This window comes from Eurosta solidaginis, chromosome 1, assembly GCF_040869045.1.
Source record: "Eurosta solidaginis isolate ZX-2024a chromosome 1, ASM4086904v1, whole genome shotgun sequence".
Taxonomy (NCBI): domain Eukaryota; kingdom Metazoa; phylum Arthropoda; class Insecta; order Diptera; family Tephritidae; genus Eurosta; species Eurosta solidaginis.
Window position 1 is genome coordinate 95894758 of NC_090319.1, and position 20171 is coordinate 95914928.

The 20171-nt window shown below is 36.8% G+C and overlaps 2 protein-coding genes across 7 annotated transcripts in view; one reads left to right on the forward strand and one right to left on the reverse strand.

Moving 5' to 3' along the window:
• Nucleotides 1-20171, reverse strand: part of mRpS9 (mitochondrial ribosomal protein S9) — a 137584-nt gene that overhangs the window by 75738 nt on the left and 41675 nt on the right. The window lies entirely within an intron of this gene.
• The window catches only part of wtrw (water witch), a 58483-nt gene that overhangs the window by 7250 nt on the left and 31062 nt on the right, over nt 1-20171 (forward strand). The window contains exon 1 of one of the 5 annotated variants that reach the window (XM_067759219.1): nt 5953-6359. The exons of 3 other annotated variants lie outside the window; for them this stretch is intronic. The gene's annotated coding sequence lies outside the window, so the exon portion shown is untranslated. Of the gene's footprint in view, nt 1-5952; nt 6360-16022; nt 16182-20171 lie in introns of those variants that run through there. One more of the 5 variants, XM_067759222.1, reaches the window with a different exon arrangement.

Sequence of the window (20171 nt, forward strand, 5' to 3'; positions counted from 1 at the left end):
CGTTTCCTGAATCAGAGCTTGTGACACCGTTTCTGCGAATGTTGGCTTTGGGTTCGCGTATGTAGCTCGCTTCGTTTCCACGTCCCGTATGCCATTTATGAAACTCTGGATTTTTACCCTTTCAGTGTATTCCACGGGTGCGTCCGCATTTGCAAGATGAGCCAATCTTTCAATATCTGAAGCAAACTCCTGCAATGTCTCATTTGCTTTTTGGTAGCGGTTTTGCAACTCAATTTGGAATATCTGTTTCCTATGCTCGCTTCCATAACGTCGTTCTACAGCAGCCATCAATGCTTCATAATTGTTCCGCTCTCCTTCGGGAATCGTCTGTAGAATTTCCGCTGCTGGCCCCTTCAATGCCACGAATAGTGCAGCAACTTTATCTTCCGCATTCCAGTTGTTCACTGCTGCGGTCTTCTCAAACTGTAGCTTAAAGACCTGGAAAGGAACAGAACCGTCAAAGGATGGTGTTTTTACCTTTGTATTGCTTGCTGAAACAGCTGGGCGGTTTAATTGCAACTCTTGTATACGACCTCTCAAAGCATCCACCTCGGCTTCGATTTTTTCCTCAAACTGCGTTATTTTCTCGTCCATACGTGCTTCGAGTTTTGATGATATACGCGCCTCTTGTGCTTCGAGTTGTACTGTTATGCGTGCCTCTTGTGCTTTCAGTTGTGTCTCCATCTTTGATGTAATCTGTGTCGACATTTCTGACATACGCGTTTCTTGTGCTTCAATCTTCGATGTAATCTGTGTCGACATTTCTGACATACGCGTTTCTTGTGCTTCAATCTTGGATGTTATGCGTGTCTCCTGCGATTCCAGCTGAGATGACATGTTGGTGGATATTTGTGATGACATTTCTGTTATACGTGCCTCTTGCGCTTCCATCTTGGATGTTACTGTCGATGTTTGAGCAGTTATTGCAGCCAATATCATGTTCAAGTCTGTGCTGGTAACCGTCTGCGATGTTTCGTTTTTCTCTTCAATTTTTGTTGTTGTTTCGTCCCCATCAGGATAAAAGACAAACTCGTCCACATCAATTCCTTGCGACTCCATTACCTCTCGTAGCCGTGCTTGAAGTTCGATCTTATTGCCGGTTGTATTTAATCCACGGTTCTCCAACTCCTTTTTCAGTTGCTGGATCTTCAATTCACTGAACTTTGCCATGCCCAAGTTGTATTCCCAATCTTCGGAATTTATTCAACAATTCCTCTTCTGACACCAATTGTAACGAATTTACTTGCAAATCCTCTTATTTGCAACCCTCTGCTAAGTTCGTATCGCTAAACTGTTAAATAAATAACTCCAATATGTAATAATGCAAAATGGCCTTTATTCAAGTACTTCACAATAACACTTGTACTTTGCAACGAATAGCTTACTTAATAACCAAACTGATTGACAGCTCAAATGAAACTCTACTATTCAAAATAATACTGCTATAGCTCGCTAGATAGCGCTTAATCCAAATCTCAAATCAAACTGAATTACATTTTACTCTCTTGTGCCGCTTTTATAGTTTACGCTGCATACATCTAGGCTCTTCTATTTCCAGAACTTACCAACTATTTCGAGTGTTTATAGTTCTCATATAGTTTCTACTTGTTTACAATTTTCTACTTTTCAGCGTCTCTCAGATGTATGTGAGTTTGTAGTTTACAGTCTCTCGCACACACATAGGCGTATAAGTAAATGCATCTGTGTGTGACATCTCTCGGCTGCCTTATATATGTGTATACATGATTTGATTATTGACGTGAACATCGCTTAGCATCGCCTTAGTGATGGTATAGCTTAGGGATGCTAATATCCGTGACAATATTTATATTTTAGATCCCATAGCTTCTCTTACACTGCATGTTGTGATGTCAAGTGTAAGGTGCTGTTACGCTTACCAGGTAAGGCCTATTATTTCAGTCGGCATTGCGAGTCTTTATTTTTCGGGATTGCGAAAAAGAATTTATTGACTACGAGCCGTACCGTGAGCATCTTGCGCAACCAATCTAAAAGTCTCTTATCACATATCAACAAAAATCAGCTATCAGCTATCAATCAATTAAACTTGCGCTGACATCTGGCGTATGAGAGCAACTGCCGGTAATGCAGTGCAAATATTCACAATAGTGCCATAGTACAAATAGATTTCTTTGTGTCCTCACAATCGTTTCTTTTTAGCAAATTATTTTAATTAAATATAGCTCAACAAAAGCACTACGACCAAAATTGCCCAAAGCTCGCTAATAGCCCAAATCTCCATCTTTACAACCAAAACTTTATTTATAGATTTGGATTCCAAATAAGAGTGAAAAAGGGACCCGTACATAAAAACATCAATTAGAAATAATATATATGATATCTCATATTCACAAAAGGGACTCTTACTCAAAAATTCGTATTGAAAATCCGGGAGAATCTAAGGCAGTTCTAAGGAGACAAAATTATGATATTTTTTCACTACAGAATCTTATGAGGTTATCAATGTTAAAGTATAGATGTTTGGATGTGTTGAATAATTTTGTAATCGTTTTGTGACTCAATCGCGCAAGAAAAAATTAACGAACAGCATGAAATTTGATATAGAAATAGACAATATTGTGGAAGGATCTACTGGCTATACTTTTTTTAAAAAGCATGTGATGGGAAGCTATTCTTTTTAACCGCTAGATATCAACTGAGCTGGAGGGAGCAAGTATTTGTAAACATATATGATATGTATAGACACACCGCAAGGTGGGGTGCTCTCACCTCTGCTATGGCTCGTTACTATGAACGATATTCTAGAAAAAGTCGACACAAGTGATGTAAATACTGTGGTGTACGCTGACAATGTGACGAACCTTATTTCGGGTCCATTCCCTTCAGTGATGAGTGAAATCATTGAGAGAACGTTGGCAAAACTAGGTAGGTGGAGACAGGGGTGTGGCCTTAGGTTAAATCCGGCGAATACGGATCTTCTACTCTTCACGAGGAAGTACAACAACCAACCTTTAAATTACCAAGGCTAAACGGCCAGCAATTAACCCTATTGGTACTACAAGTATCTGGTACTAATAATCGATTTTAAACTCATCTGGAGGTAAGAAATTGAGTCTTTAGCCAATGATGGTGACATAGCTGCATGAGGCAGTGGTGCGACCAGTGCTGAAGTGTGATTCTATAGAGTGGTGCAAAGCTCTAAGTAAGAACTACAATCTAACTTACAGAAAAATGAGCGCACTGCGTGCGTTGATGCCACCGGAGCCTGCCTTACCTGTCTCATGGCGGCTCTAGACCCCATTTCAAACCTGCTTCCAATAGACATATTTTGTACGTCGACATAAACCGCACTGACAATCAGAGAATCTGTACGCTGGAACGATACTCAGAAAGGGTATAGCAGTATCCTAAATTTACATCCGGCGGCGGCTTTGGATTCCGAAATAGATTGTTATTTCCGCAAACTGCAGTTTTGACGACGATGTTAACATTCTCATTCTTAGAAGGAATGATTGGAAGATAGGAACGGTTCTAACCACCAACGGCATACTAATCTACACTGATGGCTTCAATATGGACTCAGGTGTGGGGGCTGGAGGCTATTTTTCATTCTCTAGAGCTTTTACGTCGCTCAAACTGCCGTCATACTGTAGTGTGTTCTAAAGAGAAGTCCTCGCGATTTGTATCGATATTTCTCTCTATCTGTACTGTTTCGGAATCATTTTCGAATCATGTTGTTTTCGGAATAATTTCGGAGCTGTGTTGAAGACTATTTCGGTATCATTTCGAAACCGTTTCGATATCAATTCGGAACTACTGTTTGTTGTTCGGTTTATTATCGATCGATTAAAGACTATTTCAAGGAAATTACAATCATTTCGAACCTACATATCTCCACATAGGATAATTCGAATACACTCCTGCCTTTTAAAAAATTATCCCCAGTAGAACCAACTTGATAGTTAGCTATCAGTGAGCCAAGTTTTATCGAATAAGTTCAGCCGTTCTGGTGTGATTGAGTCACAAAGGCAACATCTGGGCATCCCAACATCGGTACATCCAGATATCCAAACATCCCAACTTTCCTATTTATAAAATGCATAAGATGTATGCATTGTTCATGGTTGATATAAATTATGGTCTAAATAATTTTGCAAAAGTAGTCAGTTTTCAGGATAGTTACAGGATAATTCCAGTATTATTCCGGGACTCTTTTCGAATTATTTCGAGGTTTTTTGAGGATCATTTAACGGCTTTCTTCGAGTTGTTTCGTTGCCGTTTTGGGGCTATTTCTAGGTCACTGCGGGACTATTCAAAATCATTTTTGGAACATATCGGAATAATTTTCGGGATGTTTTTTGGAATCATATCGGGGCTATTTCAGGGTGATTTGTGGAATAGATTCGGGACTATTTGGCGCTGTTTGGGACTATGTTCAGAATCGTTTTGGAACTCTTTCAACATTCTTTTTGGATTATTTCGGAACCGTTTCGGGACTGCGTTCGGAATCGTTTTCAGGCTATTCCGAAATAGCCTACTTCACAACTATTCAGGGACCATTCCGGGATTGCTTTAGAGACACTTTTGTAGCTATTTCAAGGTATTTTGGACTATTTCGGGACCGTTTTGGGATTGTTATCCGGATCTTTTCGGGACTGCTTCGGATAAATTTCTTGATCGTTTTCGTGATAATATCACCAAGACCATTTCGGGATTATTTGCCTACAGTTTCCAGATTATTTTAAGGACTATTTCGGTACTGTTTCGGGCCATTCCGGAGCTGTTTCGCGGTTGTTATTACCGGAGGGTTTACTACGGAATATTTTGATTTTCGCTGGATCATTTTGAGATTGTTAATGTAACTATTTCAAGACTATTTAGGGATCATTTCGTGATAAAGTGTGTCAGGGGGTGTTAAATATATATATCCTTCCTTTTATGGATTATATTCTTCGTGCGGAGTTGGCAGCGGATATAGGCTAATTTCAAATAAACTTCGAAAGAGTTGCGCGTATCCCCGATTAACCTTGCAGAATAACGGTTGCATCTGAACGCAAATAAATTCGTCAATGAATTTGTACATTGCAGACCATAAACTGCGCTGTTCAAAGGGAACAACAAAACCTAGACTTACTCAATTCAAACAAATACATAATTTTGACCCATTTCAAAATACCCAAACAAATAAAACATACAATTGTGAAAGATTTTAACCCAATAAACTTATTTACAATACAATAACTCAACAACTTAACAATTAAGGCAGCAAAGGTAACGGCATGGAAATTTATGCACAGACATTATCCTTTAATTTAATCATGAAAATATAAAGAATATAAGAAGGAGAGAGCGAGAGAGACCGAGAAGATGCGCCATAGCGAATCTATTTATGAAATCACACAATAAATTGAATGAGGTATAGTTGTGTTGAATGCAGATGCACTGCATTGCTGTGTGATCTGGAGTGAAGAGAAAAAGAGTCGCGATTGCACGTTGTTTTAAGCTGATCACCAGTTTGGAATATTATTCACCCATTTTCAGTGCCTCAGGTTCAAGGGTAAAAATACTTAAAGTAACAAGTAAGAAAAACTAAATTCGGACATAGCGAAGAAGTTACCAGAAGCAAGACAGCGACGAGTGCCCACCTCCAAACTGCTCTACTCAGATATTACAAAGTAGGTGTAAATGTGACAGTGAAGAGAGACAGAGAGAGTGTAAATGCGGCGCTAAAAAGATCAACGTAGATAAATGTTGATGAGCCAAAACGGCGATGTGAAACTAGAAGAAGAAGACGCCGCTTATGTTTATCAAAAAAACTAACAATTGATTTAAATTTTTATTGAATAAGACTAACAAAATACACACACACACACTAAAAAAAGAATGAAAAAATTACAAACTAAGCAACAATAGCGACTAAGGTGCATACAACAACAAAATGCCATCTGACGCAAATGAATAAACAACCCGGGAAAAAAGAAGTAAATAATAAAAAAAACACACAGAGACAAATTGAAAAAAATGCTTTGTCGGCACAAATGTAACTGTAACTCTGCCCTCGGCGCGTTGTAATGAAGGGTATAATAAGGTTCAGTCTAGGCTGAATGTCAAAGTCAAGGTAACGAAAATGTCACAGAAAAACAAAAACAAAAAGATCGTGTAAAGCAACAATGTATGCATCATTCTACAAAACAAATTTAGATAAAAGTTAGCGCATCAGCATGGCCGCCCGACACTTTCGGCAATTTTATAAAAACTTTATTGTTGATAGATCAACTAATGGGCAGCAAAGCAACAAAAGGGAAAAGAAAAGAGAGGCGAAAAGCAATTTGAGTTCACACGCCTCATTGAAAAAAGTTGTCTCGCTTCATACAAATAAGGTAGCGATATATTTTGAAAAATTACTTTGTAATAAATTTGGAACCATTTCTGATTGATTATCGGTAGAACGCCTAAAAATTTGGCAAAAACTGCCGATTATAGTTATGACAAATCGAGGAGATGCGAAGTTTTTTTGGGGTTTTCAAACTGATTACATGAATGGAGATATTAATGAATTCTCTGCGCGGTGAATTGCTGCCTCCATTTAGGAGAGCAGAGAAGTGTTCCCTCCATAATCTAAGCACTCTCTGGACATCAGTTACAAGGTCGCCGTTTTCGTTCCTACAGGAATTTGCCCCGATCTTAAAACCTTCCGTATGTCGCCGTATTTTTTGGTAAAATTTTCGGGCATAATTCCTGGTAGCTAGCAGCTCAAGCTCCTCGCACTCACGCCTTTCTGCTTCTGCTTTTTTCTCCCTGAAAAGGCGTCTCGCTTCTCTTTTCAACTCACGATAGCGTTCACACACTCCTCTTGTCGCGCTCGCCCTGTAGGCAGCGTCTTTTCTTTCGGTTGCAACGCGGCATTCTTCATCGTACCAGTTGTTTTTTCGTGGCCGCTGGTAACCAATTTTTTCCTCGGCGGCAGTACGAAGTGCTTTGGAGATATGCTCCCACTGCTCCTGTATTCCTTCAGGATGAGTTGTGCTCTCAGAGAGCAGGTGTGAGAGTCGAGTTGCGAAATCATTGACAGTCTATTGTGATTGAAGCTTTTCGACGTCTAGCTTTCCTTGTGTTTTTTGTTCCTTGGTTTTAGCCGCGTTGAGCCGGGTGCGTATTTTGGCAGCAACGAGATAATGGTCCGAGTCGATGTTAGGTCCTCGGATCGTACGCACATCTAAAACACTGGAGGCATGCCGTCCGTCGATCACAACGTGATCGATCTGATTGCAAGTATTTCGATCAGGAGACAGCCATGTAGCTTGATGTATATTTTTATGCATGAACCTCGTGCTGGATATGACCATGTTTCGAGCACCGGCAAAGTCAATCAGCCTCAGTCCGTTAGGAGAAGTTTCATTGTGTAGGCTGAACTTTCCGACTGTAGGGCCAAGAACACCTTCTTTGCCCACCCTGGCGTTAAAGTCGCCAAGCACGACTTTTATATCATGACGGGGGCAGCGTTCGTATGTGCGTTCTAATTGTTCATAAAAAGTGTATTTCACCTCATCGTCTTTCTCCTCTGTCGGCGCATGGGCGCAGATGAATGATATATTAAAAAATTTTGCTTTTATTCGGATAGCGGCGAGACGCTCATCCACAGGCGTGAACGCCAGCACTTGGCGACAAAGTCTCTCTCCCACCACGAATCCGACGACGAAACTGCGCTTATTCGTATGGCCACTCCAATAGATGTCACAATTTTTGATCTCCTTTCTTCCTTGCTTCGTCCAACGCATTTCTTGGGTGGCGGTGATGTCAGATTTTGCTTTGACGAGGACAACCATTCGGGCATCTGCACCAATCCCATTCAGGGAGCGGACGTTCCAAGTGCATGCCCTCAATCCATTGTCCTTCAAACGTTTGCCATGGTCGTCATCAATAGAGAGTGTATTTATCCGAGGCTTGTTGTTATATTTCATTGGAGTATGGTTTTACGTGGCTGGTCCCAAGCCCAGCGCATAACCCGCTCAGCGGGGGTGAAAATATTACTTGCACGTTTTTATAGCGAGCCGCTTGCTCCAAGACAGACGCCCGCTTGCAGCCGCACCTAGAGGTGTACAGACGCTGCCGATGAGATCTCCCCCGGCTAGCCCATAAACCGATTACGTCAGAGTGGCCTAGCCAGGTTCATTGAACTTAGTGCTTAAAATAGCTTTTATATATCATCTAAGTTCTTTCGAAGGGTTAGTGTCAGCTTTTGAAAGGTAGAAGTCAAAATTATTGTTATCAGTATTCTAGAAGTTGTGCTCACCTAGAGGTCTAGAGGTGGCGCTAGGATCCAATATTCTTTATGATCAAATTTTTGTATGATTCGCATGGTAAATGCGTTAATTGAAGGATGTTGGAATTTGAATGTGGGCTCTTACGATCAAAATAGCACATTTTTTTATGAGTGTCTAATACTTTTCGGAATCGGAATCTATCTCTTCCGCTAAGTTTCCAGAAAGTTTTTTCTTAACCTTTTTTTATTTTTTTTTTTTTAGTTTTTTAAACTTATTTACTTTTAGAAAATTTATTACACTTCTCTCTCTTCAATTCGTCAACACTCATGCATATCTCATGGGTTTATGTCGGCTTATGTTTAGCTTTCTTTCAACATCTACATTTGTTTATAAATTTTTTTACGAGTCTATTAAGTTGAAAAAAAAACATATTTTATGATTAACGCCCAACGCATCAGATTTTTTTAAGCTTAACATTTAGTGGTTCGTTAGCATAATGGTCTGACGAAAAACTTGTGAAGAGAAAAAACAATAAAACATATCGCAAAGACGTATAATTATTTTTGTTATCATCTAGCACCCTTTGGTTTTTAAACTAAACGTAAGCTCGGGCGCCAGCAAAAATAATTCTATATTTATTCCCAAAACGGTGAATGACCTGTCCAAAAAAAAATTTGCTGCATAAAATCGGTGTATTTTTCCGTCATTTCAGTTGTTTTCACTGGGTTCCAAATCAAAATTGTACAATTCAAAACAATTTTTATGGATTCTAATGCGTTAACAAATTCAATATGTAGTGAGTTTGAAAATTATTATGACGAATATTACCATCTCTAAGCTGTTCCTAAGTAAATGCACAACAACAAAAACATTAAAGCAAGCTACATAAACACTTACCCACATACATACAAGGCAACGAAGAGAATAACTAACACACAGATGTAGTCATCAGTCGAAGTAGTACTCACATATACACACGCATATGGCTATGCGAGAGGCTATAAAATACATATACATACGCATATAGCTGGTAACCAAGTAGAAAATTCTAGAAGAAGAAACGTCTAGACATTCGGGGCAGAGAGTATAAAAGAAGCAGAAGCTGAGTAGTCCGTGTTCAGTTTGATTTAAGCACGCTATTGGTTGTGAAGTATAAGTGTTATTGTGAAGTACTTTCAAAATAGTCTAATAAAGACCATTTTGCATTATTGAATATTGGAGTTATTTATTCAACAGTTTAGCAATTCGAACGTTAGCAGAAAGTTTGGAATAAGTGGAATTTCACTAAATTCATTACAATATTGTTGAAAATTTGACAAAAGTCGCTGCATAGAGCTGCCAGGTAATGTAGCTAACTGCACTTGTGTTTACAAAACAATCACGCAGCGGCAAAACTAGCAGCGCTGCAGGCAAAATCGCTCCACATGTATTTTGGTCTTTAATATAAGCCTCAAAAATAGAATAAAACTCGAATAATGATATGTGAAAATCGTCAAGATTGGTTAATTCTTTGCTTTGTATCAGCGCCATTCGGAATACTTCGCGTAACTCCTTTTTGAGCACTTCACGTCATCACATAATAGGGATGCCAATTTTTCGATATTTGTTATCCAGGAACTTTTGGGATCCCCTTATTGCGCCTTTGAGATTTATATATTCATTATTCATTATTTTCTAACAGCTAAGCCTGCAAAACGTGAATCAATACTACTTCTGCACCCATTAAAAGGAGCACGACGCAAATTGGAAGAGAAGCTCGGCCTAAAATCTCTTCGGAGGTTATCGCGCTTTACATTTTTTATTTTTAACTATGTATCTGTATCTTATATACTAGGAAAATGAATAAAATTTTTATAATTGTACGTGCGTTAATTTCATATATGTATATAGTTTCGTACGGGTTTATACAAAGAAAGATTTTGAAGGTCGGTCTAAAGATTTCATATATAGGAAATTGAGGTGAGAGGGAATGAGAGTTGGAGAGGAAATTAGAATCGGAGAGGGAGTTACAGTGGGAGCGGCACTTGCACTAGTAGGAATGAGAATGGGAACGTTAGCGAGAGTAAGAATGGGACTAGGAGTGGGAGTTGTAGTGAGAGTGGAAGTGGAAATGGGAGTAGGAGTTCGAAGTGGGAGTGGGAACATAAGTGGGAGTGGGAGTAGGACTGGCAATAGGAATGGATTTGTGAGTTGGAGGCAGATAAATGGAATAACGGATGGGCAAGATTAATAAGAAAAATATAAAATCAAATTGAAGAGAATGGGATAGATTGTGAAGAATAGAATCGATTGGGATTTATGGGTTTGATAACCGCATTTCATAGCTTCCAATAATTTTTGAATGCCTTCAGGAAAATTTTGGTAATAGTTTCGAAAAGATTTTTCGGTATAGTTAGTTTATGCTGATTTTGATATTAGTTTTAAGGCATTCCTGATGTTTTTCATAATATTTAGAATTTTATCTTTAGAACTTTTCCGAAACCACATTGACATCTTTTTCTAACTTCGGGTCCGTTTCGATATTATATTGCGAAAATGTTTTATAGTGATTTTAGATTGAAATCATAAATCTTTAAAGGCCTAGGAAAAGTACTTATCAATAATATATGATCTGAAACTTTTTGAACTTTTTTAAATGTGGTTACTTTTTTAAAATACAGTTGAAATGTGTTTTGAGAAAAGGGGACGGTTTCTGAAAAGGGCAGGATTTTCACATATTCAGTTAAACGACTTCTATCAGACAAAATTTTTTTTTCTGAAACGAATCTTTTCAGTTTGCATATAATTTAAACACTATAAAGTCTTATTTCTAATGATATCAAGAACACTCTCAAAACCACTTCAGCTGGCTCCCAAAGCGGTTCGAGTTGATGTCGTGAAAACCCCCCTACATTGAAGACCTCATTAAAGACTACCTATATTATACAAAGAGTAGAGTACCCGTCAGACTTTATTCTGCCCGCAAGTTGGTTTTTCTCTTCTAAAGTGAGCCTCTTTTTCATTTTTAGACTCTATTCCATACCGTTCTACTTGATCTTTAATTTCTCCTCTTATTCTTATCCATCGCTTATTCTATTTATCTTCCTTCCACTCCCAAAGCCATTACCGCTCCCAGTCCATCTCTCACTCCGACTCCCAATCGCAGCCACAGCCCCACTTCCACCCCCATTCTTACTCACACACCCACTCCCTCCACAGCTTAAATTTCCATTTCCATTTCCGTTCCCATTTCCTTTCCTAGCCCTACTATTTCTCCCACTTCCCCTTCCAGTTCCACTCCCGATCTTACTTCTTCTCCATCTGCTGATCCCCCTTTCTCTACCTCTGTCACCTTCTCTAATACCCACTCCTATCTCTTATTCCCTTTTTCCTTTTTTCTCCTTGTGGCTTTCTCTCTCGTTATTCTTCTTAGCCACCTCCCCTTGTTAAAATCCTCATTAACACATCATTTTTGTTACCTTTATCGTGAAAACACATTCTGCGGCCTCCCTGGTCAACAGTTTGGTCTATATATTTGAAATTGGTTGACATATGAAACTATCTACCCTCTACAAAATTATGCGAAACTAAAGCTGCTTTAATTTTTAAAATTATTTGAACCGATTTTGATTTATAAAGTTTCCAAAGTTTTTTTAATTCATTTTTATATATAAACTATCAGAGACGGCAGATATTGTTCTGCTCTAACTTTGGTCTAGCTGCATAAATTTTAAGAAGATTGGACCTCTCTCCTTTTGCTATATCCTGTTATTCTTCTCTCTCTGCGTCTCTTTCTCACTCTCCGTTTTTCCCATCCCTTCTTTTCTTTCTAGTGCTCTCTCCTTCTAACTCTACCACTCTATCTATTCCTACCTCTCTATTTCGTTTAATTCTATCTCTTTCTCAGTCTCTTTCTCCTTCCCTTATTTTTCTTCTCTCTAGTTTTTCTATTCTTCTCCATCCCTTATTCCCAGTCCCACAGGGTTGTATGTCTTTTTGAATGCTCTTTCAATAAAGTACGGTAAATGAATGTAAAATATGACAGATATTTCCATTGGGAATTAAGTTACGGCAAAATTATGAAAACATGTTCTATTGTATATATGTATGTAATTTTCCACTTAATGATTGTATCGTTTTAACGTCATACAAAATCAGTAGCAAATATAAAAATTACTTAAGTAAAACGCTTAATGTTACAATCCCACGAAATATTGTTTATTGTCTATACAAACAGATGTGCATTTTTGCAAATGAATTTACTAAGAACAAAAAAAAAACAAACAAATATAAGCGCCTGCTTCTGTTTGTGGAATTCACAATGTTGTTGGATTAACAGAAAAATCCTAAACAAAATATATACAAAAAATAAAAAAAATATCAAACCACACGCTTTGAATCATCTTAAAGAAAAAGTATTTTGTATACCTTTCATGAAAATGAAATGATATATTTATTTTGTCACGAATCTCAAAATTGTAAGTCTTTAAAGGAGAAGAGATAGATTTCGAAGAGATCGATAGTATATATTGTACAGATAAGAAACTTTTCGCAATTTCTGTACCATTTTAACAGCTAGAAGCTAGATGCTTTCGTATATAGCATATATTGTTGTCTGTAAAAATCATAAAGATCGGTCGTATATATAGTATGTATCGCATACAATTGTTCAGATAAGAAACTTTTCGTAATTTCTGCCCCATTTGAGTAGCTAGAACCTTCAAATTTCACCAAATGCTTTCGTATATAGCATATATTGTTGCCTGAAAGAATCATAGAGATCGCTCGTATATATGGTATGTATCCCGTACAACCGATTGTTCAGATAAGAACTTTTCGTAATTTCTGCCCCATTTGAACAGCTAGAACATTTACATTTCACCAAATGCTTTCGTATGTAGCATATATTGTTGTCTAAAAAAATCATAGAGATCGGTGGTATATATAGTATATACCCCATATAAACTGTAATTTCTGCCCCCTTTTTAACGGCTATAAGCTTTTTGTTGAGATAAGTGATTCATGGTCATATCTATTTCATGCAGATCACAAAAAACGTGAAACGTTGCATCCTCACACAAAGTACTTACCTATTTTTAAACGGTTTTATTTAGGTTGACTTGACTGGCTGGTACGAATTTTGTAATTGAAATTTAAGTAACCTCCCGATAAGCTACAAGCTTGAAACTTGGAATATAGTTCAGAACCCGATGACAATGCAATATTAAGAAAAAAAATTGCCGCTAGGTGGCGCAAGGATCGAGATATTCACAAAAATCGTATTTGTGGTCCCATTTGGCTCATATTTGGAACACATAATACACACAAGAATAGAAAGCGACCTATGATGTCCGATTTGGCTCATATTTGGAACAAATATTACATACAGTTCGGTAGAAATGACATCAAAATATCTTGGAGTTTGAGGAGGGACAAGCATACGTGGCGCAGAGTCGAGTAAAGTCTTTGGAAGGATTATGTAGTGAGGAATTAGATTGTAACAAATTGTCAGGAAAGTCCTTGCAGTAATGAGTCACTAAATGAACTAAATAGATTGAAAAATAATTGGGAATTAAATAAAGACTAAAAACTTGAAAATAAAAAAATTTTAAAAAAATTTCACGCGTCCAACGCTTTTATTTAATTATCTGATCAACGCCCTAGATTGATGAGGAGTGTGATGACTAGGACCTACCTAATTATTTTCTAGCTTTTAGTATTATTATTACTTCATGTCAGTATTGTTTTCAATAAAACCGTTTACTTAAAATTTTTCTTTTAATAATTTTATTTATTTTTTATTTATTTTTTATTTATCTTAAAATTCGCTTAGGTATGTACATCAGTTCACTATATATTTCTTATCTTATACAGCCGATTATTTGGACATTATGAATGGGATACGATTATTGTTCAGCCACATTCATGAAAGGTATGAAGTGTCACAGCCGAAGACAGTACCGTCCTTACTTGCTTTAAATTGAGATTGATGTGAAATTTGTTATTTGCAAGAGTCGACACACGAGAAAGATCACGATCATGGATCAAGTTAAATGGTTCACGCTTTCTGTTCGTATTTACATTATACATTTAGTAAATATATTTATTAAAAGACGACTCTTGCCGAGATTTGCGCTGATTTAATTAAGCTTTTATTATCCTTACATATGTAGGCTTTCTTCTCTGGCGCTCAAGAATTTGCACATGAAATTTGGGTATGAGTTTTGATGCGAAAAAAACAGCTAAGGATGTAGTCATAATAAATAATTTCGAGATGATCTACTCAAAAATATTTTTATAGAAAAACTTTCGCTTTTTTCAAATAAGTGGCAACCATGTAAAATTATTTAAATATAAAGGTGTTGAAATTTTTTAAGAGATCTTAGAATATTGCACATTACTTAAATACAACTTTTTATTCGAATGGATTAAACCGTTTTCATAGTGTGGATATACTCACAAAGTGTGGACATATATTGGATGGCAACACAGCTTAAAATACTTTGACAAGCCTTTCTTGAGAGGGACTAAAATCCCCGTCACCCAGTCCGTAGTACGGCCAAATACACAACTGGCAATTAGTTCTGGCTATTTGCTGACCTGCAGACGACTGAGACGACTAAAAATTTTCTGTGCGTTTGTCTCTCTATCGATAGGACAGATTAGGAGATTTGTGTCAAAAGTATACGTGGTAGCATTAAAGCCCCTCCTGTCTTGAGTAGGATGTGATGGTGTAGTATTTTCAGTGCGTCTACTCCGTTTTCGCAAAATCCAGAATTCAGCAGTGTAACATCTGGCCGAACTACATTTCCTGCTTTGAGAAGAATAAAATGGCGGAGCATTTTCTGTCCGTCTGCTCCGCCTTCGATAAGATATAGAACAGTTTTGTAGTCATTGCCCAGTCTCTATGTCATACAAGAGGGGTAAAATTTCCTTTTACTGCCTTTATTTAAGGCCACAAAGTAACTTCTCAATAACCAAGGCGCTAGCTCATAGTCAAATAACAATGGTATTTGCTGGAGGAAATATTCCGCTGGGTAGAGCACTGATTAAGACTTTAAGAGAACTCGTTATATACCGAGATCAAATTAAATGCGCGAGATCAAATTTTAAATAATGGCGCTTTCTTTTCTAAAAATAATGTCGCCCTGTTGGTTCTTCTGAGCTCTCTCGTGAGTTTGTGGGTTCCTTTCCCAAAAACGAAATAAAACATTTTGCATAGCGCCAGGTAACCCAATTCAAATGTTAGAATTTAAGAGTACAACATAAGGGTAAAATTTTTTTCTAGAAACGAAAATACCATACGTTTGGGGTACGCCTGATATTCCGAACTTGGAACATAGTTCACAATGCGGTGACAATCCATGATGATATAAAGAAATTACAGCTGCGTTACGCACGGATGGGGATATTAAGCAAATTTTAACAAAGTTTGGAAAATGGCAATCGATTTTGAAGTAGGAATGCAGCACAAAAGTAACAAGTTGACGCAGATCGATATATGAATTTACAAAATTCGTTCAACACAGTTTGAATCTTGCAACTAAGTAAAAAAAAAAGTAAATATCTGAATGCTGGACAGAGTTCAGAACACGGTGGCAGTTCAAATTAGAACATTGCAATTGATTTTGAAGTAACTTCCCGAGGAGCTAGTAGCATAAACTCATATTCGTGCAACGAGGGAGAGAAAAAATCCACTAGGTAGCGCAAGGATCGATATATTTCGGGGATTCGTTCAAAAACAATGGAACAAATGAGTTAGGCAATGTTTCCATCAGCAGCGACATTTAAGCATGTTTACGAATTTTTTGCTTCGCCATAAATAGCAAATTTTAATGATGTAAAAGGTAAAATGTACACGATAAAAACTGAAATAAAATAAAAGTCAATAATGTCACCGAATTAGCTGAATTATTTTAAAGCGGATGCTGTCACAAATCACAATAGTTGAAAATTAAGGTACTTCTTTGTTATATAAAATAGCACAATGTAGGTATAATTAGTTGTGTGGAAGGTAGTTTTATTTGGATTGATCGTGATTGAAAGCGATCTTCGCATTGATCAGCCACTGCTCGATTTTTAAATTTAGGTGTACACTTGTATGGGGGAAAAAAACTTCAGGTGCAAATCCAGTTTCTGAATCTATGCGTAATACTGAGTAATATTGTCCATGGGACCATAGGTCTGAAATGAATTTGGAGCCTCCCTAATTTTGTTAGAAAATATTTTTTTTTAGAAATTTATATCATTATTTTTGTTAGAAAATATTTTGGGCTATTTAAAAATTGAATTGAATTGCAATATGGAAAAGTAAAATATATATTTTTTCAACAAAACCGTCAATTTTCTCCAAAAAGAAGCGATAAAATCCGAAAAATAGTAGGAAAGCGCCCTATAGCGTCCCATGGACAATATTCTCAGTATGACCCATAGATTCAGAAACTGGATGTGCCTTTTCAACAATAAATTTGACCCACCCTAGTGTTGTGTACACTATCATGCAATTAAATGCAATCCTTTATTGAATACATCTCTTTTCGATTTTGATCGGAATATAATATCATGAACCATAATTCTGCAAAATGGCAAAGTAATACCAACGGCTTGCAAATCTTTTAAGTTTTCTTTCTTTGATGTATATTGTAACGATTTTCCGTCATCCCTTGTCAAATTTGGTTTTGAGACAAACCGCTTTAATAATCATCGGTGTCGATTTTCGTTCACCCTTTTCTCTTCCTTTCTTCTTAAAATGTTACCAATTTTTTACTTTCCGTCAAAAAATCAACATCGCACCAAATTTTATCACATAATCGGTCTTTGGTAATGACATATCGAATTTTCCATTTCTAGAAATTTCGACAGCGATTTTTTTAAAGTGTGCATGGTTGCCAAACCGATTTTGTAAATTTTCATAAGGTGTATTTATAAAGGACAACCGCCAAGCTTGTGAGACACATCAAGTCTCACATCAGGTAGGTAGGTTGAACTGGCCGGTCCATGTGGACCTCACATAGACTGATTGAGTTCGTAGTGTTACCAGAAGTTTGTTTTAACGACCAAACTGAAAAACCCCATCAAAAACCAGGACTTATGTTATAAAATAACTCCGTCCTCTTGGCAAATACTAGAAGCTTCCTAGGACTTACGCCACTTGCTGCTTCTAGATCTGACAGCTGTATCACTCCTAATTGCTAGAGTCTTAGCCTGGCAAGTGCAGGACACGAGCACAGAACGTGCTCGATCGTTTCCTCCTCCAACCCGCACTTCTTACATCTGCTATCACTGACCAAGCTTAATTTAAAGGCATGTGACGCCAGAAGGCAGTGTCCAGTCAGAATACCCGTCATGAGCCTACAGTCCTCTCTTTTTAATGATAGGAGCAACTGTGTTAGTCTAAGGTTGTAAGACCAACACATAATCTTCGACACTTACAGCCCCGCGCTTGAACCCACGCCTTTCCCGCTTGGTCGATCATGTGCACCTCTCGCCGTCGCTTAATCTCGCCCAATCTAATTGGGACATCTACAGAGCAAGCTTCAAGGGATGCGCCCTTTTTAGCTAGTTCGTCCGCTCTTTCATTCCCATCTATTCCCATATGCCCTGGGACCCAATATAGATGTATGCTTCTCCCTATCCCGATTCTCTCCAGAGACGGCTTACACTCTAGTCTCACATCAAGTATTCATTATATTTTTTTCATTTTTCGAAATTTGTGGGCGTGGTTATCGTTCGATTTCGCCCATATTCTAAGCCAGTACACCAAATTTGGTTACGATAACTCAATTTTCATTCAATCTATCCTGTTAACGGACTGAAGGACAGTAATGGCTCAATCTAAATCTTTTTCGATGCTGACAATATTGATTTAAGGAAGTTTATGCCTATCTCGATTCTTTTATGCCATTACGTACTACCGTTCTGCAACCATAAGTACACGCTGAATACAAAAATTATTAAAAATTAATAGTACTAATTCCATAAACAACAAAATTTACTAGAAATTTCGATTAAATATTTTCACTTTTATATTATTTTTTAAAATTTATGTTGCTGTTATGTTGTTTAATTTGTAAATTACAAATTGTCAAATATATAGCTGAGAGTTTTATTTAAATATACATAAATCTATAATGGAAATTTTTTTGTAATCACCGAATTTTAAGGTGATTTACCGAAGATTAATCCAAAAGAGCCATATTAAAACAAAACTGCAAATAATATTTGCCAATGACGTTGGCAAATTGATTAATTATTACTTCATTACGAATGGGTTTTTAGCTATTAACAAAGCTATATTATTAAAAGTAAAGAAAGTTTTTTTATCTTTTCTTTTATTGCCCATTCGAACAGACTAAATAACTGATCATTAACCTTTTCAAAATTAGTATGTGTGAGCGTAAACATAAACGAAATAAAAAAAAAAAAAGAATATTAAACGCGAAAAATGGTCTTAAGACAGACATAACCTAATCCAAGATAGGAATAAACAATACATAACATTTTTTACAGAAACCACCTTTGTATATCACAGCAGCCCCAATATTAATAAAATATGTGGTTGCCATGTTGAAATTTGGGGAAGGAAAAGGAACAAAATGATTAAATGGGGGCTACTCAATATTTTGTTTACATCTTTTTCAATTTAAGTTCAAAACATTTCAATTGAAGTTCATAATTTATATTTTTTATTATATTATATTTTTATTAGTTCAGAAAGTTGCAATTGCAGTTCAGAAAATTACAATGGAAGTACAGAAAATAACAATCGAAGTACAGAAAATAACAATTGAAGTTCACTACTTTCAATTGAACTTAAATTATAATTTTCTGAACTTCAATTGGAAATTCTGAACTTCAGTTGTAACTTTCTGAACTGCAATTGCAACTTTCTGAACTAAAACTGAAAAAGTTGTAGTGAGAAGTGAAGAAAACAACAAAATTAAAAAAATTTCAACATAACAGCAACGGATCGCTTCTTAAAAAATACGTAATATAGGACAAGGAAATTATAGAAAAAAAGAAAACAAAAGGTTCACAGAAAACCTTTCAATCATAAAGCAGTTTATATTGTAACGAATTTACTGCAAATCCTCTTATTTGCAATCTTCTGCTAAGTTCGAAAAACTAAACTGTTGAAAAATAACTCCAATATTGAATAATGGAAAAATGGCCTTTATTAAAGTACTTCACAATAACACTTATACTTTGCAACTAGCTTGCTTAATAACCAAACTGACTGATAGCTTAAATGAAACTGATCTCTGGCCTCCACTGTTGTCGCTTTTTTATACTGTCCGTCCTCCTCGTTGCATATTTCTAGGCTTTTCTAATTCCAGAACTTACTAGTTGGTTATAAATTTCTCAGCTACAACTACAGATGTATAATTTTTATAGCTTTTCTCATACCCCATGCGCTTGTATGTGTGAGCGACACTTCCACAATCACAATTGCATACCTTTAGAAGCATTTCAGATAAGATATCTGCATGTGCTTGTGCGTTGCTCTCATCTGAGTGTACCTACGTATGTGTAGACATAATGACTGAATTATTGATGTGCATTCACGTCACTGCTTAGCATCGGCATAGAGATGGCAGTACCCCTTTAGTGTTGCTAACATTCGTAACAATATGAAGAGGGAATACATTTCACGATTACTTGCGGCAAGTAAATTTTTGGAGAAAAACTGAAAACGAAGAATTGCACAGACTTTCATCAAACCATATACCAGTCAGTAAAAGGGGTGACATAAGGTCAGCGGCCAAAAGTCATATGACCTTATGGCCACTTTGAATGACCACAAAGTCAATTGAAATTATGGCCATATGAAATGGTCATACCATCAAGTTTTAAATGGTTATAATGTCAACGACATTGACATTAGGTTGATGGTCATAAAGTCACCTTTTTTTTCTCAAATGGCCATAAAGTCAATTATTTTGTTTCGCT